At 35.1% G+C, this 23626-nt stretch overlaps 1 protein-coding gene across 1 annotated transcript in view; it reads right to left on the bottom strand.

Annotated features, from left to right (window-relative positions):
- Nucleotides 1-23626, bottom strand: part of STPG2 (sperm tail PG-rich repeat containing 2) — a 355392-nt gene that overhangs the window by 1585 nt on the left and 330181 nt on the right. The gene's annotated exons all lie outside the window — the stretch shown is intronic.

Genomic DNA, 23626 nt, shown 5'->3' with positions numbered 1-23626 from the left:
AATGTGTGACTTGAGGTACATCAAACAGCCTGATCATCAGCATATATATGTCAGTCCATCTTCCCTGTCACATGATGGGTCCTGGCCCAGACAAACATGTGGGTTTCTAAATGATGCATACACAACAAACAATACTTATACAGAAGGACGCAATTCAGTCATTAAAGAGTTCAATTTTATATTTTCATAATTACACAGATTAAGTGACATTTTCAAGAGAGCTTTGCCTTATAAATCAATAAATTTTAGACTTATTTATAATTACCAGGCTTGTTGACAGATCAGGTTCATATAAAAGCATTTCAAGGGTAAAGATTCTGTCTGGTAAATACCGCTAGTGTGATTGCAAGGATGTCCATTTTTAACATGTTTATAAGAAGATCTGACCAGAAGAAAAAAATCATAAGATCACATTAACAGATGTGGAAAAAGCATTTAACAAAATCTAGACTGTTCATGATAAAAAGTGAAAAGTCGTTCAGTCATGTCAGACTGTTGGCAACCCCATGGTCTATAAGCCTGCCAGGTGCCTCTGTCTATTGAATTCTCTAGGCAAAAATACTGGAGTGGGTAGCCATTCCTTTATTCCAGGGGATCTTCCTGACCCAGGAATCAAATCTGGATCTACTCCACTGCAGGCAGATTCTTTACCATCTGAGCCACCAGGGAAGCCCAGAGATGATAAAACTCACAGCAGACTAGGAATAAAGAGGAAACTTCTGAACTTGATAAACATCTACAAAACTCCCCTAAATCTTAACATTGTGAGAAACTATATGCTTTTTCACATAATCAGGAACAAGAGATGGATGTTCCTGCTTACCATCCTTATTCAATATTGTATTGTAAAAAGAAACCAAGTAAAGGAATATTGATTGAAAAATTAGAAGCAAAATTCCCTTTTCTGGAAAATAATATAGTTGTCTACATAGAATATCTCAAAGAATCAACTAATAGCAAGGCTACAAGATACAAAATTTATAGAAAAAGTCAGTTGCTTAACTATATACAAGGAATGAATTATTGGAATTAGAAATCAGAGATACAATGCTATTTCCATTAGTATTCAAAAATATGAAATACTTAGGTATAACTCTAACAAATATATACAAGATTTATATAAGGAAAACTACAAAATTCTGATGAAAGAAATTAAAGTTGATATAAATAAACGGAGAAATAGCCCAAGGTAATACTGTGTGGATCACCATAAACTGTGGGAAATTCTTAAAGGTATGGGAATACCAGACCACCTTACCTGCCTCCTGAGAAATCTGTAAGCAGGTCAGGAAGCAAAAGAACCAGACATGGAAGAACAGACTAGCTCAAAATTGGGAAAGGAGTACTTCAAGGCTGTATATTGTCACCCTGCTTATTTAACTTATATGCAGAGGACATAGTATGAAATGCCAGGCTGGATGAAGCACAAGCTGGAATCAAGACTGCCAAGAGAAATATCAATGGCCTCAGATATGCAGATGACATCACCCTCATGGCAGAAAGCAAAGAGGAACTGAAGAGCCTCTTGATAAAAGTGAAAGGGAGAGTGAAAAAAGCTGGCTAAAAACTCAACATTCAAAAAACGAAGATGATGGCATCCAGTCCCATCACTTCATGGCAAACAGATGGGGAAGCAATGGAAACAGTGACAGAAATTTATTTTCTTGGGTTCCAAAATCACTGCAGATGGTGACCGCAGGCATGTAATTAAAAGACACTTGCTTCTTGGAAAAAAAGTTATGACAAACATAGACAGCGTTTTACAAAGCAGAGACAGCACTTTGCTCACAAAGGTCCATGTAGTCAAAGCTATGGTTTTTCCAGTGGTCATGTATGGATGTCAGTTGGACCATAAAGAAGGCTGAGTAACAAGAATTGATGCTTTCAAACTGTGGTGTTGGAGAAGACTCTTGAGAGTCCCTTGGACTGCAAGGAGATCCAACCAGTCCATCCTAAAGGAAATCAGTCCTGAATATTCATTGGAAGGACTAATGCTGAAATGAAAGATCCAATACTTTGGCTACCTGATGGGAAGCGCTAACTCATTGGAAAATACCCTGATGCTTGGAAAGATTGAAAGTAGGAGAAGGGGGCAACAGAGGATGAGATGATTGGATGGCATCATCAACTCAATGGACATGAGTTTGAGCAAACTCAGGGAGATAGTGAAGGACAGGAAAGCCTGGCGTGCTACAGTTCATGGTGTCACAAAGAGTCGGACACAAGTGAGTAACTGAACAACAACAACAAAGATAATATTAGTAAGATGACAATTCTTCCCAAAAGGCTATAGATTCAATGCATTTGCAATCAAAATCCTAGAAGTCTATTTTGTAGATACAGTGGGACAGAATAAATAGCCTGAAAATGCTTCTACACACACGTAGTTTAATTATCTTTGGCAAAGGAGGAAAGGTAATTAGGTGGAGAAAGGATACTCTTCAACAAATGATTCTGAAACAAATAGACATTCGTATTCAAAAAATTTAATCTAGACAGACTGTATACCTTTTACAAAAACTAATTAAAAATGGAACATAGACATCAATGTAAAACACAAAACTATATAACCTCTAGAAGATAACATAGGAGAAAAATCTAGACAAACTTGCATTTGGCAATGATTTTAGATATAATATAAATAGCACAATCCATTTAAAAACTAAAAATATCTATTCTATGATAATACTGTTAGGAGGATGAAAAGATGTGACAGAAATTATTTGTAAAACATGTATCGAATAAATAAGGACTTGTATTTAAAACATACAATGAAACTCAACCATTTAAAAGAATTATAAAATAGGAAAAAGATACAAATGGACACTACACAGATAGAAATTAACATATGAAAAGATGTTCAAAATTATAGGTCACTAGGGAATTGCAAATTAAAATGAGATACCATGACATACCTATTAGTATGACTAAAATCTACCAAATGCTAGTGAGAATGTGTAGCAATAAACATTATTCATTGCTAATGGGAATGAAAAATGGTAAAGCCACTTTAGAAGTCAGGCTTGACTTCTAAATATATTTACTCAAAAGTAAATATATTCTTGTCTCATGTCTTATGATCCAGAAATCTCACATCTATTTACCCAAAAGAGCTGATACTTTTATCTACAGAAAAACTAATACACAAATGTTTATAGCAACTTGATTCATATTAGCCAAAAGAGTCAAAAGATGTAACCAAGATGTCTTTCTGTGGTGAATGGATAAACTATATTACATTCATATAGTAAAGATGAAGTATTATTTAGCAACAAAAAGAAATAAGCTATCAGGCCATGAAAAGATGTGGAGGAATCTCGCATGCATGTTATAAGGTGAAAGAAGTCATTGTGAAAAGCTATACACTGTGTAACTGAAACTATATGACATTGTTGAAAAGGCAAAACTACATACACAGTAAAAAGATCAATGATTGCCAGGAGCTCATAGAGAGAAGGATGAATACATGGAGCACAGGGCTTTTTAAAGGCAGTGAAACTATCCTGTAGAGTTACTCATTTTGGAAACACCCATAGAATTGTACAATATAAAAAATGAAAATGATATGAACTGTAAACTTTAATAATAATGTATTAATATTGGTTTTTTCAGTTATAATAAATGCGATGGGGAGGGAAGTGGGAGGGGGGTTTCAGGATGGGGAACACATGTAAATCCATGGCTGATTCATGTCAGTGTGTGGCAAAAACCACTACAATATTGTAAAGTAATTAGTCTCCAACTAATAAAAATAAATGGAAAAAAAAAAGAAAGACTAAGAAAAAATGTACACATATGTAAGATATTAATAATGGCAAAAACTGTGTATGGGTAGGGGGAGAGTATATGGGAACTCTGTGCTTTCAGCACTATTTCTCTATAAACCTACACCTGTTCTGAAAAATATAATTTATTTTTTTAAAAGGCAAGGTGAATGGTCTGGCTGATAGAGTGTACAATATACACAGGAAGAATACTACTAGGTCAAGCCATATGAAATTGCCAATATTTAACCATTGTTGACCTACAAAATTGGTATTTTATATGCTACAACCTGAATTGGAGGAGAGGTCAAAAAGTGAGGACTGTCTGGGAGAAAGAACTAAAGAAAAAGCATGTGATTTATTTTAGGTAACAGCACTCAGTCCTCACGAGCACTCCTCACAAAATAAAAGTTCACTAAGTGCCCTCATGTTTTGGGCAGTGTGTTATCTCAAAATCGTTAATATTGGGTTATTTAAATTTTTCTTTTCCTTGAAAGATCTGTGTGTCCTCAAAGATTTTTCCTTTTTTTTTTTTTCGCCTTTATTTTATCAAAGACTAAGGACTCACATGTCATTGATCTCTTGTCCATTCATTTCTTGTCCCTCTACTTAGGACATTAAAAGCTGATTAGAAGTTCTCTGGGCATAGTTGGGACTTGTCAACCTAATCTTGTGTCCAAGATGATGGTTCAGACATTTCAGTAGCAGAACTTTGAAGTCAGTATCCTTACACATTGCTTGTTTTTGCTTTTTCATTTGGATTGTTTTGTTCCTCAGAGAAGCCTCTTTTATTTTCCTCCCGGGAGATTAGAATCTTGGATTCCAACCTTCTCAAAATAAGCCGAGAGAAGAAGGCTGGTAGTCTCAAGGTTCAGTGAATATTTATCCATTTATTCCACCCACTATCTTTTTTCTTTTTTTTTTTTTTGATACATGACCATTCCTCCTTTTAATTTGTATATTAAATTCACTGGTTGACAAATAATAGCTTTATTTTCTTGATTATTTTTAAAATGACAATTTTCTAGTTAGCTGAGAACATTTTTTACCCATTAGATGAAATAGATCAGAATGACAAATGCAATTTACTTAGGTTTATAAATGGATATTTACTTTTTCTCTAAACTTATTTTATAGGCCTAATTTTCCAAGTGGAAATTTCCATTTTTCTCAAATTATATATTTAACATTTTAATATGTTTTCTAACATAAGCCCAGAATAAAGAGAAAAATTAAAGTATATGCATGAAATTTTAAGATTTCCAGTCTTTCCTTCTACCAGCCTGCACAGAGTGGAAGAGAGATTTGAGGATGGATCTCTTTCTTACAAAATTAGCAGTGACAAGGTCAGAATTAAAAAGGGATCTTACTGTAACAGGTATATCACATGCAAAGAAACAAATTGGTATTATGTTCTGAAATTACTCTGTACTAAACTACTATCTAAACTAGAGCATATTAAGAAATAAATTAGGTAATGTTCTGGTACCCTTCAAGTTCCAAATTTATGATCTAAAGGCAATCTTCACATGATATGTACATACACATTAGGTTGTTCAGGTTAGCAACCTGCTACATCTGTGTTTAACTAGTAACCTTTATACAAATATTAGAGTGCAATATGAACAAATATTCATTTAAAACTCAAATAAAAAAATACTTAATATATATTAACTAAGATGGATCATCGAAAAAGCAAGAGAATTCCAGAAAAACATCTATTTCTGCTTCATTGACTATGCCAAAGCCTTTGACTGTGTGGATCACAATAAACTGTGGAAAATTCTGAAAGAGATGGGAATACCAGACCACCTGACCTGCCTCTTGAGAAACCTGTATGCAGGTCAGGAAGCAACAGTTAGAACTGGACATGGAACAATAGACTGGTTCCAAATAGGAAAAGGAGTATGTCAAGGCTGTATATTGTCACCCTGCTTATTTAACTTATATGCAGAGTACATCATGAGAAATGCTGGGCTGGAAGAAGCCCAAGCTGGAATCAAGATTGCCAGGAGAAATATCAATAACCTCAGATATGCAGAAGACATCACCCTTATGGCAGAAAATGAAGAACTAAAGAGCCTCTTGATGAAAGTGAAAGAGGAGAATGAAAAAGCTGGCTTAAAGCTCAACATTCAGAAAACTAAGATCATGGCATCCAGTCCCATCACTTCATGGCAAATAGATGGGGAAACAGTGGCTGACTTTATTTTTCTGGGCTCCAAAATCACTGTAGATGGTGATTGTAGCCATGAAATTAAAAGATGCTTATCCTTGGAAAGAAAGTTATGACCAACCTAGACAGCATATTGAAAAGCAGAGACATTACTTTGCCAACAAAGGTCCGTCTAGTCAAGGCTATGGTTTTTCCAGTGGTCATGTATGGATGTGAGAGTCGAACTATAAAGAAAGCTGAGTGCCGAAGAAGTGATGCTTTTGAACTGTGGTGTTGGAGAAGATTCTTGAGAGTCTCTTGGACTGCAAGGAGATCCAACCAGTCCATCCTAAAGAGGTCAGTGCTGGGTGTTCACTGGAAGGACTGATGCTGAAGCTGAAACTCCAATACTTTGGCCACCTTATGCAAAGAGCTGACTCATTTGAAAGACCCGGATGCTGGGAAAGATTGAGGGCAGGAGGAGAAGGGGACGACAGAGGATGAGATGGTTGGACGGTATCACCGACTTGATGGACATGGGTTTGGGTCGACTCTGGGAGTTGGTGATGTACGGGGAGGCCTGGCGTGCTGTGATTCATGGGGTCACGAAGAGTCGGACATGACTGCGTGACTGAACTGAAAGTTAGTTTAGCCAAATTATGATAATAAAAATTTTGAAAGTCTGCTTGCTTATCTGCTACTTGTACCAAATTATCAAGTAGATTATACAAAATAGTTGGAATTATAAATACTTAGAGATCTTAAATACAATTAAGTTCAATTAGGCAAGTGAACATCAAGAAAATAAATGTATAGATAGAAAACTGCTAGATTTCTAATAAAACAAAATAATTCCAGGTTATTGAAATGAAAATGATTCTACAATTTTTAATAAGATAATATAATATCTTATTAGGTCTAATAAGTGTCAGATTATTATTTTTTTTCCATTTATTTTTATTGGTTGGAAGCTAATTACTTTACAATATTGTAGTGGTTTTTGCCATACATTGACATGAATCAGCCATGGATTTACATGTGTTCCACATCCCGATCCCCCCTCCCATCTCCCTCCCTACCCCATCCCTCTGGGTCTTCCCAGTGCACCAGCCCGAGCACATGTCTCATGCTTTAAAATGCACATGTCTCATTATTTAAAAATACAGGCCACATACATACATACACACATACACACACACAATGAAATACTACTAATCAACCATTAAAAAGAATGCAATTTTGCCATTTACAACATAGGTGGACTAAGTGAAGTAAGTCAGACCCAGACAAATACTTTATGATATCACTTATATATGGAATCTCAAAAAATACAACAAACTGGATAATATAACAAAAAAGACACAATCACCAATAAAAGAGAACACACTAGTGATTACCAGAGGGAAGAGAAAAGTGAGCAGGGGCAATATAGGACTCAGGGATGAAGAGGCACAAACCATTATACATAAAATGTGCTTCAAGGATATATGCACAACACAGAGAATACAGCCAATATTTTATAATAACTAAAAATGGAGTATAACCTTTAAAAATTTTGAATCACTAGATGTACACGTGTCACTAATATAATATTGTATATTAACTCAAATTGAATTAAAAAAAAACCACAGGCCACCTATGTCTCTGATCTCTCAGGACTCAACTCAAACTCCTGAATATACAGAAAGGAAGGTGCCATATGTGAACTAGATGACCAGTCCAAGTTTGATGCATGAAACAGGGCACTCAGAGCTGGTGCCCTGGGGCAACCCAGAGGGATGGCATGGGGAGGGAGGTGAGAGGGTGTTCTGGACGGGGGACACATGTACACCCATGGCTGATTCATGTCAATGTATGGCAAAGACCACCACAATACTGGAAAGTATTTAGCCTCCAATTAAGATAAATAAATTAAAACATACACACAAAAATAATGAAGGTAGTAAAAGTCATAGAACAGTGAAGAAAATAAAAATTTAATACTGCAGGATAAACTGGCAGTATATCCATTAATTCAGCAAGTAATTATTAACTATTTATTACACCAGGAAATCTAATTGAACATCTTTCACTCAGAACAGAGATCAGAAAGATACATATAAATATACAGTTTTAGCAATACATCTATTTTCTACTACAGAAATAAAATATAATTTTAAGCTAGACTGCTTATTCTTCCAGAACTAAACAGTATACTTACTCACAAAGGAAACTAAATAAACAACTTTTACATACATCTAAATATGTGGTCTGATTTTAGTTTTACTTTTTTAGTCACATTTTGGCCACCAAAAGGAAATAATACAAGATTAAGAGAAAAGCAACTGAGGATATAAAATAAATGACATAAAATTCCTTGTATTTGTAAGAAGTTACATCCCCATCTTCCTTCTTATCATGAAATTGATAAATACTTTGATCAAATACAAAGCATTATGTGTCATACACAGAAAAAGGTACTATTAAAAACTGTCATTTGTATGTGAAAAGCACATTGAGGAGATTTACTTCTCTCCTCTCTCTCTTCTCTTTCAAGTGTAAATGTTTGTTTATTCTTTCAAGAGGAAAATATTTCAATATTTGATGGTGGCTGTGACATTTGCTATTCTATATACAAAAATAATTAGTAACTTTCAAATAGGGAAATATATAGTTAATATGAATATTAAGCAGTGTATTTCCTAGAAAAGTTTAAGAAGACTTCTCTCCTTTTTGGGACTGATAGACATTACATGATAGTAGAATTTAAATGTAGAGATGTTTAGAAGTCAGAATATTAAAGAAAATCACCTTTAAAAACTGTATTTCATTTTTTAACCAAGTAATCCCATTTAAGACACAAATCTCTCAGGAGGAGTCTCACTTGGGAATTCTTCAGTTTTCATTAAAATAAGTTAAAATAATTTAGACTGTCAACTTTGACACCTTAAAATTTCATAAGAAGAGAAAATGCTAAAACCAGGTATATCTTCTCCCTCCATAATTTTATCTACTTTTCATGAAATAATATCCATTAAAGTTTTACAATCTTTCCTTTGTCTTAAAAGGGGTGCTTAAAACTAATTTTACATTTCAAGGATGTTTAAAATAATAAAGCAGTTTGAAGCAACAGAAGTTTTTCTAGGCCAGCACTTTTTAAATATAACTTCCAATAATCAGGAATATAAAAGAAACACTACTTTTACAGGGTGAATACTATTATCACCTTTTTCCCAAGTAAGTTATAATAATTTATTTTTTTTACATTTTATTGACAGCAGTTACTCAGAATGACATTTTTTCAGTTTCGTGCTTATTAAGTTCAAGCTACCACATGAGAGTCAATTACGAGAAAACCAGTGTTTTCCAGGAGACAAAATAGACTATATTAGACTTTAAGTCCATTGATAGAAGAGGTAGGCAGAAGGTGGTTCACTGTAGTCATTAGACGGAAAATATGAATCTGGGCAAGTCAGGAGCCAAGAGTAGTTCATTGGCGGTCCTCTTTACATAAATATCAATTGTTCTAGGAATGACTAGGTGAATGTCAATGACAGAATCAGTAAAGATGAAACATTACTGCAATAAGTGCAGATATCGTCAGAATATGATTAGTGTAGTAGAGGCTAAGGAAAGAAGCACACAGAACCTTGAGGAGCATCATCCTTGGAACAGGTAGTATCAGGAGAAAGACAGGGCCACAGGGCACACATTTTAATACTTGTCAGTAAATAATTATTTTAACTGTCACAGAGCACACAAAACTCATCTCTGACTTTCCTGGAGAAGAAAATAGTTGATATTTTTAATGATTTTACTGTTGAGAATTCAAAGCAAAGCCTATTTCTCTTACTACTTTGATTCTCCTCTAACGATGATTCTAATCCACAAACCTCAATTCTATACACAAGATACTATGGCATGGTTAAAAAAGAAAGTTTGCATTTTAGAAGAATATGAAAATGAAAATATAAATTATTATGATAACCAGAGATAAGGCCCCAAGCATTTGTTAACTCCTTAAGTAGTATCTTTTCATTGGTTATAAACATGGTTATTTTTCAAGAAGTTAAAGTTTAAATATCACCTTCAACAAATAATGAAACTTCTACAGTATAATTAGAACAAGATACTAGGAAAGCACGTAATTATCATTTGGGTAAGATTTTTTTCTACCTCTACAGATTCTTAAATTATGCCTTAGGCAAAAGCACTTTTTGGTAATAAAATCAATGACAGCTTAAAAGACTTTAGCAAATTAAAGCACACAAAAAAGAATATATTTCAATGTAACACATTAAAATGACACTGATTCAAATAAAAATAGGTTCAGTAGATATGGACCTGGTTCCTTTAACCTTCCTCATTTTTGATGTTGCTACATTCAAATCATTACTCAGTGCCATTGCAAAAATCATACATTTAATCCACCTTTGTGACCACAGTACTCCGTCTGTGCAAAATATAATGTGCAACTTTCACAGTTTTAAGACTATTTTAGGTAGACAATTCCATAAATAAATTCTGCATTAAATCAAGAATACATATATAGGAAAGAGGCCTGCATTTATAGCAATTAACATAGGTATAGCTTCTTTCTTATCTCAATGGCATTGCCTCATGTAGGACAGAAACTGTGATTGTCTACTTTTTACCTGAATTAGTAGGAGATAAAGGCATTTTTTGGCAATAAGCAATAATTCTTGACTTTGATCGTTTTGGTTGGGAGGTGGAGTATACAGTTCTCTTTGAGAATATTATGAAAACTATCCCCAGAAAAATACTCAAATGTATCAGCAAGCAATATTTTGCTTTTTAAAAAAGGCTTAATGGACTTCATAAGAATGATCTATAATATATAATTACCCAATTTTTATAAGTTGAAACTAATCCTTAAGGTCCAAAGATTGATTTCAATTTTAATATGATACCTAGTAACATGATTAACCAAGAATCCTTTCAAGACATAATGGAGTAGATTATACCTCTGATAGGCAAGTCAAGACCGAATACAATAGGTTGAAAATAGATTTTCTGGAACAGATCCTAACATGTCTCCCACAACTTAGTTAACTTAGGAAGTTCACAGGAATATCAAAAGTACTGTAAACAAAAATGAAAAGGGAGATTTAAACTAAGCCTGTAGTCCAGGGAGAGTCACAGACCTTTTTGGGGGAATGGCAAAATTTGGGAGTTGGTGATGGACAGGGAGGCCTGGCGTGCTGCGATTCATGGGGTCACAAAGAGTCAGACATGACTGAGCAACTGAACTGAACTTAACTGAAATGACAATTACCTTTTTCACTTTGGGATTTTAAATAATGCACTATGACCTTTACAAATGAAGTGCAAAACTGATTTCTAAAACCAAAGTTTAAATCACATTTTAAATGGCTATGAAATACTTAATGCCACAAAATTTAAAACTATGGCATAAAGCTGGCTTTTTAAAAACAGGGGTTTAAGTCACATTTTAAGATAAATATATTTCATAGCTATAACTAACACATACACACACATACACACACACACAAACACACAGATGTGCTTCTCATCATAGTGAACTGGAATGAAAAAGTAGGAAGTCATGAGATACTGGGAGTAAGAGGCAACTTTGGCCTTGGAGTACAAAATGAAGCAAAGCAAAGGCTAAAAGAGTGTTGCCAAGAAAACACACTGACCATAGCAAACACCCTCTTCCAACAACACAAGAGATGACTCTAAACATGGACATAACCAGATAGTCAAACTGAAATCAGATTGATTATATTCTTTGCAGCCAAAGATGGAGATCTAAACAGTCAGCAAAAAAATCACAGGGAGCTAACTGTGGCTCAGATCATGAATACCTTATTGCAAAATTCAGACTTAAATTTAAGAAAGTAGGGGAAAAAACTACACCATTCAGGTATGACTTAAATCAAATCCCTTATGATTATACAGTGGAAGTGACAAACAGATTCAAAGGATTAGATCTGATAGACAGAGTGCCTGATGAACTATGGATGGAGGTTCCTGACATTGTACTGGAGGCAATAATCAAGACCATCCCCAAGAAAAAGGAATGCAAAAAGTCAGAATGATTGTCTGAGAAGGTCTTACAAATAGCTGAGAAAAGAAAGAAGCTAAAGTCAAAGGAAAAAATGAAAGATATACCCATTTCAATGCAGAGTTCCAAAGAATACCAAGGAGAGAAGAGAAAAAGCCTTCCTCAGCGATCAATGCAAAGAAATAGAGGAAAACAATAAAATGGGAAAGACTAGAGATCTCTTCAAGAAAATTAGAGATACTAAGGGAATATTTCAGGCAAGGACAGGCACAATAAAAGACAGAAATGGTATGGACCTAACAAAAGCAAAAGATAAAAAGAAGAGGTGGCAAGAATAACAGAAGAACTATACAAAAAAGATCTACATGACCTAGATTATGACGATACTATGATCACTCACCTAGAGCCAGACATCCTGGAATGGGAAGTCAAGTGGGCCTTAGGGATCATCACTATGAACAAAGCTAGTAGAAGTGATGGTATTCCAGTTGAGCTATTTCAAATTCTAAAAGATGATGCTGAGATAGTGCTGCCCTCAATATGCCAGCAAATTTGAAAAACTCAGCAGTGGCCACAAGACTAGAAAAGGTCAGTTTTCACTCCAATCTCAAAGAAAGGCAATGCCAAAGAATCCTCAAACCAGCGCAAAATTGCACTCATCTCATGCACTAGTAATGTGCAAATTTCTCCAAGCAAGGCTTCAACAGCATGTGAACCGTGAACTTCCAGATGTTCAAGCTGGTTTTAGAAAAGGCAGAGGAACCAGAGATCAGATTGCTAACATTTGCTACATACTCAAAAATGTAAGAAAGTTCCAGAAAAACATCTACTTCTGTTTTATTGACTCTGCAAAAACCTTTGACTGTGTAGACCACAACAAACTGTGGAAAATTCTTCAAAAGATGGGACTATCAGACCACCTGACCTGCCTCTTGAGAAATCTGTATGCAGCTCAGGAAGCAACAGTTAGAACTGGACATGGAACAACAGTCTGGTTCCAAATAGGGACAGGAATATGTGAAGGCTGTATATTGTCACCCTGTTTATTTAACTGATATGCAGAACATAACATGAGAAATGCTGGGCTGGGTGAAGCACAAGCTGGAATCAAGATTGCTGGGAGAAAGATCTATAACCTCAGATATGCAGATGACACCATTCTTGTGGCAGAAAGCAAAGAAGAACTAAAGAGCCTCTTGATGAAAGTGAAAGAGGAGAGTGAAGAAGTTGGCTTAAAACTCAACATTCAAAAAAAAAATTCAAAAAAAAAATAAAGAAAAAAAATTAAAAAAAAAATAAAGAAAAAAAATTAAAAAAAAAAAAAAAACTCAACATTCAGAAAACTAAGATTATGGCATCTGGTCCAATCACTTCATGGCAATTAGACAGGGAAACAGTGACAGACTTTATTTTTCTGGGCTCCAAAATCACTGTAGATGGTGACTGCATCCATGAAATTAAAAGATGCTCCTTCCTTGGGAGAAAAGTTATGACCAAACAGGACAGCATAATAAAAAGCAGAGACATTATTTTACCAACAAAGTGCCATCTAGTCAAGGCTATGGTTTTTCCAGTGGTCATGTATGGATGTGAGAGTTGGACTACAGAGAAAGCTGAGCGCCAAAGAATTGATGTTTTTGAGCTGTGGTGTTGGAGAAGACTCTTGAGAGTCCCTTGGACTGCAAAGAGATCTAATCAGTCCATCCTGAAGGAAATCAGTCCTGAATATTGATTGGAAGGAATGATGCTGAAGCTGAAACCCCAATACTTCATACACCTGATGTGAAGAACGGACTCATTTGAAAAGACCCTGATGCTGGGAAAGATTGAAGGTGGAAGGAGAAGGAGATGACAGAGAATGAGATGGTTGGATGGCATCACTGACTCAATGGACATGAGTGTGATAAACTTGGGAGTTGGTGATAGACAGGGATATCTGGCGTGCTGTAGTCCATGGGGTGGTAAAGAGTTGGACATGACTGAGTGGCTGAACTGAACTGAATTGAACTTGTGGCTCAGCTGGAAAAGAATCTGTCTGCAATGTGGGAGACCTGGGTTCAATCTCTGGGTTGGGAACATCCCCTGGAAAAGGGAAAGAGTACCAACTCCTGTATTCTGTCCTAGAGACTATCATGGACTGTATAGTCCATGGGGTCACATAGAGTCAGACACAACTGAACAACTTTCACAAAGGGAATATTTCGTGCAAAGATGGGAACAATAAAGGACAGAAATGGTACAGAACTAACAGAAGGAGAAGATATGAAGAAGAGGCAGCAAGAATACACAGAAGAACTGTACAAAAAAGATCTTAATTACCGAGATAATGATGATGGTGTGATAACTGACCTAGAGCCAGACATCCTGGAATGTGAAGTCAAATGGATCTTAGGAAGCATCAGTACAAACAAAGATAGTGGAGGTGATGGAATTCCAGTTGAGCTTTATCAATCCTAAAAGATGATGCTGGGATACTGCTGCCCTCAATATGCCAGCAAATTTGGAACACTAAGCAGTGGCCACAGGACTGGAAAAGGTCAGTTCCAATCCCAATCCCAAAGAAAGGTGATTCCAAAGAATGTTCAAACTACTGCACAATTGCAATCATCAAACACTCTAGCAAAGTAATGCTCAAATTTCTCCATGCCAGGCTTCAACAGTACATGAACTGTGAATTTCCAGATGGCCACACTGGATTTAGAAAAGGCAGAGGAACCAGAGATCAAATTGCCAACATCCGTTGGATCACAGAAAAAGCAAGAGTTCCAGAAAATCATCTACTTCTGTTTCATTGACTATACTAAAGCCTTTAACTGTGTGAATCACAACAAAGTGTGGAAAATTCTTAAAGAGATGGAATACAAGACCACCTTAATTGCGTCCTGACAGATCTATATGCAGGCCAAGAAGCAACAGTTAGAACTGGATATGGAACAACAGACTGGTTCCAAATTTGAAAATGAGTATGTCAACGCTATATAATGTCACCCTGTTGATTTAACTTCTGTGCAGAATACATCATGTGAAATGATGGACTGGATGAAGCACAAGCTGGAATCAAGTTTGCCAGGAGAAATATCAATATCCTCAGATACGCAGTTGATACCACACTTATGGCAGAAAGCAAAGAGGAACTAAAGAGTCTCTTGATGAAAGTGGAAGAGGAGAGTGAAAGAGTTGGCGTAAAACTCAACATTCAAAACCTATAATCATGGCATCATGTCCTATCCTTCATGGCAAATAGATGGGGAAACAATGGAAACAGTGACATAATTTATTTTCTTGAGCTCCAAAATCACTGCAGAAGGTGAATACAGCCATGAAATTAAAAGACGCTTGCTCCTTGGAAGAAAAGCTATATCCAACCTAGACAGCATATTAAAAAGCCGAGACATTACTTAGCCAACAAAGGTCCATCTAGTCAAAGCTATGGTTTTTTCCAGTAGTCATGTATGGATGTGAGAGTTGGACCATAAAGAAAGCTGAGTGCTGAAGAATTGATGTTTTTGAACTGTGGTATTGGAGAAGACTCCTGAGAGTCACTTGGACTACAGGTAGATCAAACCAGTCAATCCTAAAGGAAATCAGTCCTGAAGATTCATTGGAAAGACTGATGCTGAAGCTGAAACTCCAATAATTTGGACACCTGATGCAAAAAACTGACTCCTTGGAAAAGACCCTAATGCTGGGAAGATTTAAGGCAGGAGGAGAAGGGGACGACAGAGGATGAGATGGTTGAATGGCATCACTGGCTCAATGGACATGAGTTTGAGGAAGCTCTGGGAGTTGGTGATGGACAGGGAGGCCTGGCGTGCTGCTGTCCATTGGGTTGCAAAAGTCACACATGACCAAGAGACTGAATTGACTAACTGACTAAGAACTATAACAGAATATTTTATACAGAAATGATATGGGTATTTGAAAATAAACTTAAGAACATTCATCCAAAAATTACATAATTTAATCAACCTTTATCATTAGTTATTATCAATATATCAAGGGAAAAAAAGAAAAATAATATAAAATATTAAAAAGTGAAGACTGGATTTTGCTTTATTTCTATTAATATATAATAGTACTTCTACTCAGAAATCATGAGTGTCTACCTAAAATAAGAGAATAACACAAAGGCTGTATATTGCTTAATACACTTTGTTATCTAGCATTCTCTACATGGGTAATGTCCTGCCATCCATCTTATATTTAAAAACAGTGATAATAAAGGTTTGCCAATCAATATTTTATTCTTCAGTGTTTGAATTTGTATATATCATTTCTTTTGCCTACAACAGGCTCCTTTAGCTTATACAAATAGAAAACTCCCACTAATCTCATATTTCACATAAAAACGCTTTCGGAAGATTTCCTAACTGCATCTGATTAGCTTATATCCAGATACCTTTCACTTATTCCAAGATAATAATTACTTTATTATAATTAAACTATCTATATTTTTTCTCCATACCTGATGGCTACATATTTGAGTAATTTTTAGATCCTCAGAGCCTGGGGCAGACTGGATTCATTTTTATAAACTAGAAATAAATGAATATAGCCATGAAATACTACTAGTAATAACTTTAATTTATGGATCCACCTATTTGGCAAGTACAGCAATAAAGGCTTTTGGGTACTATTTTTGGTCCTATAGTTTTAGTAACTTTTTATCCTTATATCTCAGTTATTAATGATTGAAGTCAGTAAGTTTTCTCTTAGACCAATGTACCTACCTTTTCTCTATAACTGTGGCTTTACTTTAAATTCTTCTTTTTAACTTTAAGCAGTGGAAATACTTCTCTGATGTAATTGTATAAAAATGTGTAATTTTACTAAGCATAGAATATGAAACCACTCCTGTTGAAGCAGATAATGCTTCAAAATCCAGACAACTGTCCTTGTTTCATTACATTAAAAAATTAAATACAGCTAAAATATAAAAATCAAACATATAACTTTAAATGCATGCTACTAAGTGAAAGAAGTCAACCTAAAAAGGCTACATACTGTATATAAGATATTTTGGACAAGGAAAAACAGTGATCATAAAATTATCAGTGGTTGTCAGTGGATAGGAAGATAAGCGGAAAACAGAAAATTTTTAAGGCAGTAGAAATACTTTGTATGGGGGATCGGGATGGGGAATACATGTAAATCCATGGCTGATTCATGTCAATGTATGACAAAAACCACTATAATACTGTAAAGTAATTAGCCTCTAACTAATAAAAATAAATGGAAAAAAAAGGAAAAAAGAAAAGAAAATTGCTAGAAATACTTTGTATGATATTATAATGATGGTATGTATCATTATATATTTGTCAAAACCCATAGTACATACAATATTTAGAATGAATCCTAAAGTAAACTATGGGCACTGGGTGGTTACAATGTGTCAATATAGGTTCATCCTTGCTAAAAATAGAAAAAGAGTCCAATTCTGGGGAATAATTCTGGTGGATAATGGGAGAAGACATGCATGTATGGGGGTACGGAGTACATGGGAAATAGCTGTGTTTCCCTCACAATTTTTGTTGCAAATCTAACCTGCTCTTAAAAAAAGATAAGATCTTAAAGAAAAGCCTGAGTAGAATTAAAAATGCTGTAGATGATACTGAAGATAAAAAATTAAACTTATAAAATATCTAACTAGAAACATGGCATGGAAAAAAGTTAAAATCCATTCAAACATTGAACAAACATTTATTCAGTCAGGTTATATGCCAAGCACTGCTCTTATGCAAAAGAAGAAAAAAGAATAAGGAAACTACAATACAGCCAGGAAATAGGAAGATGGAATTAGTAAATTATCTAATCTAAAGGCATAGAGTAACTTAGATGGATTAAAAAAAAAAAAAAAAAAGACCCAAATATGTGTTTCCTACAAAAGACTCACTTCAGCTTTAAGGACACTTGACTCAAAGTGAAGCTATGGAAAAAGATATTCCATGGAAATGGAAACCAAAAGACAACAAGATTAGCTATATTTATAGGAGATAGAATGGACCCTAATTCAAAAGATGTAAAAAGAGACAAAAGAGGTCATTACATAATGCTAAAGGGGTCAGTTCATCCAAAGGATATAACAATTGTTAATATATATATATACCCAAAACCACAGCTCCTGAATGTATTAAGAAAAAATTATTATATTTGAAAAGAGAAATAGACAGTAATCCAAATATAGTAGGGGATTTCAATACCATACTATCATAAAATGCATACAAAATCAATGAAGAAACAAAACATATTAGACTTAAAATACATCTTAGACAAATGAACTCAGCAGACATACAAAGAACATTCCATCTAAGCAGAACATATTCTTGTCAAGGGCACATGGGACAGTCTACAGGAGAAATTATGTTAGGTCACAAAACAAGCCTTTGCAAGTGTTAAGAAGACTGAAATCATACAAAACACCCTTTCTGATATTTTCATATTCTATGAAATCAGAAATCAATAATGGAATAAAACTGGAGAATTCACAAATATCTGGAAATTGAACAACATACTCCTAAACAATAATGGGTCAAAAAAAAAAAAAAAACGGAAGTCAAAAAATATCTTGAGGGAACGCCTTGGCAGTCCAGTGGTTAGGATTCTGTACTTTGATAGCAGGGGATGTGGTTTGATACCTGGTTCTGGAACTAAGATCCCACAAGTCACATGCTGTAGCCAAAAATACATATTTATCTTGGAACAAACAAACAAAAACTGGCAAAAACAACATACCAAAACTTGGGAGATGTAGTGAAAACTGTTTATAGGAAGAAATGCCACATAAGAGGAAAAGAAAAGTCATAAATAAATCTACTATACATCCTAGAAAAAGAAGAACAAACTAAGACCAAAGTCAGTAAAAGCAAAGAGATAACAAGTTTTGGAGCAGAAATGGAATAGAAACCAAGAAAACAACAGAAAAGATTAACAAAAGAAAGACCTGGTACTCTGAGAAGATAAAGAAAATAGACCAAACTCTAGCTAGACAAAGGAAAAAAGAGAGAAGACTCAAATAAATGAAATTATAAATGAAAGAGGACATATTACAACTCATAACACAGGAATAAAAAGGATCATAAGAGACTAATATGAACAACTGTACACTTCCAAGCTGAATAATCTAGGGGGAAAAAGGATAAATTCCTAGAAACATATAATCTACCAAGACTGAATCATAAAGAAATAGAAAATCTGAAAAAATTTAATGACTGAACTTTTCCTGGTGGAACAGTGGATAAGAATCTGCCTGCCAATACAGGGGGCATGGTTTTAATCCCTGATCCAGGAAGAGTCCACATGCCACAGAGCAACCAAGCCCGTGTGCCACAGCTACTGAAGCCCACGTGCCTAAAGCCTGTGCTCCACAACAAGAGAAGCCATCACAGTAAGAAGCCTGTGCACTGCAACTAAGGCAGCCCATGCTCACTGCAACTAGAGAAAAGCCCACATAAAGCAACAAAGACCCAGTGTAGCCTAGAAATACAAAACAAACAATAACAAAAACGGAATGGCTGATTGAAGCAGTAATTAAAAATCTTCCAATAAACAAAAGAATAGGACCAGATCATTTCACTATTGAATTCTACCAAACATTTAAATGATTAATGCCAATCCCTCTCAAACTCTCCCAAAATATTGAAGAGAATACTCCTAAACTCATTTTATGAGGCCAGCATTATCCTGAAAATAAAGTTAGATAAGGCCACAAAAAGAGAAAGCTACAGGTTAATATCCCTGATGAATATACTTGCAAAATACCTCAACAAAATATCAAAGCTAGCAAACCAAATTCAACAGCACCTTAAAAGGATCATACACCATTAGCAAATGGGATTCATCCCTGAGATAAAGTGGCTCAACATACACATATCAATAAATCTGATGTACCACATTAAAACAATAAAAAATAAAAATCATATGATCATCTCAATACAAAAAAGTATCTGACAAAATTCAACATTTTTTCATTAAAAAAAAAAAACTCTTAACAACTTGGGTATAGAATAAGTGTACAATACCTTGAAATAATAAAGGCCAATTATGACTAACTTACATCTAACATTATATTCAACAGTAAAAACTTAAAAACTTTCTGGCTAAGATCAGGAAAAGGCAATGATGACCACATTAACCACACCTATTTAACATACCCTGGAAGTTTTAGCCAGAACAATTTGGCAAAAATAATGATAACAGCCAACCAAATTGTAAAGAAAGAAGTAAAATTATTTCTGTTTGTAGATGTCCCATCACTTCATGGCAAATAGATGGGGAAACAGTGGAAACAGTGGCTGACTTTATTTTTCTGGGCTCCAAAATCACTGCAGATGGTGATTGCAGCCATGGAATTAAAAGATGCTTACTCCTTGGAAGGAAAGTTATGACCAACCTAGATAGCATATTAAAAAGTAGAGATATTACTTTGCCAACAAAGGTCCATCTAGTCAAGGCTATGGTTTTTCCACTGGTCATGTTGGGTGCGAGTTGGACTGTAAAGAAAGCTGAGTGCTGAAGAATGGATGCTTTTGAACTGTGGTGTTGGAGAAGACTCTTGAGAGTCCCTTGGACTGCAAGGAGATCCAACCAGTCCATCCTAAAGGAGGTCAGTCCTGGGTGTTCACTGGAAGGACTGATGTTGAAGCTGCAACTCCAATACTTTGGCCACCTTATGCAAAGAGCTGACTCATTTGAAAAGACCCTGATACCGGGAAAGATTGAAGGCAGGAGGAGAAGGGGATGACAGAGGATAAGATGGTTGGGTGGCATCACCGACTCAATGGACATGGGTTTGGGTGGACTCCGGGAGTTGGTGATGGACAGGGAGGCCTGGCGTGCTGCAGTTCATGGGGTCACAGTGAGTCAGACATGACTGAGCGACTAAAGTGGACTGAAGTGTAGGTGAAATAAATGTATAGAAAATTCTAAAGATGCCACAAAAATATCAATGGAAATACAATAAAATAATAAATAAATGAATTCAAAAAAGTTGCAGAATGAAAACTGAACATATAAAAGTCATTATGTTTCTATGCACTAACACAAACTATCTAAAAAACAAAGGAAACAACCCCATTTACAATAGCATAAAACATAAGAAAATACTTAGGAATAAAGGTAACCAAGACAATAAAATATCTGTACACTGAAAATTATAAGACACTGATGAAAGAATTTGAAGTAGACACAAATGGTAAGATATCCCATGTCCAAGAATTTAAAATATCAATAATATTAGAATATGCACTCTACAATATGCAGTCATCCATTGGTTTCATATAATCTCTATCAAAATTTCAAAGGCATTTTCACTGAAACAGACAAAATAATCCTAAAATTTGTACGGAATCATATAAGATCCCAAGTAGCCAAGGGATTCCTAAGAAAGAACAACAGAGCTAGAAACCTCACATCTCCTGATTTCAAACTCTATCACAGAGCTATAGTAGTCAAAACTGGCATTAAAAAAGACATAAACAATGGGAAAAACTTGAGAGCCCAGAATGACCTGTTTCCTATACAGTCAACTGATCTTTGAAAAGGATATCAGGAATACACAATGGGAAAAGATGTTATCCTCTTATCAGTGATGCTTGGAAAACTGGAAGTACACCAGAACCCTTATTTATACTACTCATAGTAATTAACTCAAAATGGATTAAAGACTTAACTTGAACACCTGAAACCATAAAATTTCTAGAAGGAATATAGGGAAAAGTTTCTTGACACTGGTCTTGGCAATGATTTTTTTGGATATGACATCAAATGTATAAACAAAAATAAAGAAGTGGGGCTACATCCAACTAAAAAGCTTCTGCATAGATGCAAATACTGTCAACAAAATACTAGCAAACTGAATTCAACAATATGAAAGATCATACACCATAATCAAGTGGGATTTATCCCAGGGAGGAAAGATTCTTCAATACCCACAATATCAATCCCTTTGATCAGTTTAGTTCAGTCGCTCAGTCGTGTCCGGCTCTAGGACTCCATGGACTGCAGCATGCCAGGTTTCCCTGTCCATTACCAACTTGAGTAAGTTGAGCTTACTCAAACTCATGTCCATCGAGTCAGTGATGCCCTCCAAACATGTCATTCTCTGTCGTCCTTTCTCCTCCTGTCTTCAATCTGTCTCAGCATCAGGGTCTGTTCCAATGAGTCAGTTCTTCACATCAGGGTGCCAAAGTATTGGAGCTTCAACTTCAGCATCAGTCCTTCCAATGAATATTCAGGACTGATTTCCTTTAGGATTGACAAGTTGGATCTCCTTGCAATCCAAGGGACTCTCAAGAGTCTTCCTCAACACCACAGTTCAAAAGCATCAATTCTTCACATTAAAAAAAAAATTGAAGGATAAAACCTTATGGTCATCACAACAGATGCAGAAAAAGATTTTGACAAAATTCAACATCAATTTATGAAAAAAAAAAAAAAAAAACACCTCTCTAGAAAGTGGGCAGAGAGGGAAGATACCTTAACATAATAAAGGCCATACATGACAAACCCACAGATAGCATCATACTCAAAGGTAAAAAGCTGAAAACATTTCCTCTAGAAACAAGATAAAGAATCCAGTCTCACCATTTTTATTCACCATAGTTTTGAAAGTCCTAGTCACAGCAATTGAGAAGAAAAAGTAATAAAAGGAATCAAAACTGTAAAAGAAAATGTAAAACTGTCACTCTTTACAGGTGACTTGATACTATACATAGAAAATCCTGAAGATGCTACCAGAAACTAGTGGAGCTCATTAATGAATTTGATAAAGTTGTGGATACAATATCAACACACAGAAATCTCTTGCATTTCTGTACACTAACAATGAAAGATTAGAAAGAGAAATTAAGGAAATAATCCCACTTATTATTGCTTCAAAAAGAATAAAATACCTAGGGATAAATGTACCTAAGTAGGCAAAAGACTTATACTCTCAAAATTATAAGATGCTGATGAAAGAAATCAAAGATGACATATAGCTACACCATGTACTTGGATTGGAAGAATAAATATTGTCAAAATAAGTATACTATCATCCAAGGTGATCTACAGATTCAAGTCAATTCTTATCAAATAACTAATGGCAGTTTTGCAGATCTAGAAGAAAAAACTTAAAATTTGTATGGAGACACAAAAGACTCCAAATAGTCAAAGCAATCTTGAGAACAAAATAAGGAGCTTAAGGAATCAGGCTTCATGACTTAAGATTATACTATAAAGCTACAGTAATCAGAACAGCATGGTACTGTCACAGAGACAGACTTACAGATCAATGGAACAGGAGAGAAAGCCAGAAAATAAATCCATGCACCTATGGCCAATTAACTTATGACAAAGGAAGCAAGAATATACAATGGAGAAAAGACAGTCTCTTCAATAAGCGATGCTGGAAAAATTGGATAGCATCATGTAAAAGAGTGAAATTAGAAAATTTTCTAATACCATACACAAAAATAAACTCAAAATGAATTAAAAAGCTAAATGTAAGACCATATGGTATAAAACTCTTAGAGAAAAACATAGGCTGAACACTCTTTGACACAAATCACAGCAATATCTTTTGGGATCTACTTTCTAGAATAATGAAAATAAAAACAAAAGTAAACAAATGGGACCTAATTAAACTTAACAGCTTTTACACTACAAAAAAAAAGACAACCCTCAAAATGGGAGAAAATATTT

Source organism: Dama dama, chromosome 17 (assembly GCF_033118175.1).
Source record: "Dama dama isolate Ldn47 chromosome 17, ASM3311817v1, whole genome shotgun sequence".
Lineage (NCBI taxonomy): Eukaryota > Metazoa > Chordata > Mammalia > Artiodactyla > Cervidae > Dama > Dama dama.
This window is presented reverse-complemented; position numbering and strand designations above follow the sequence as displayed.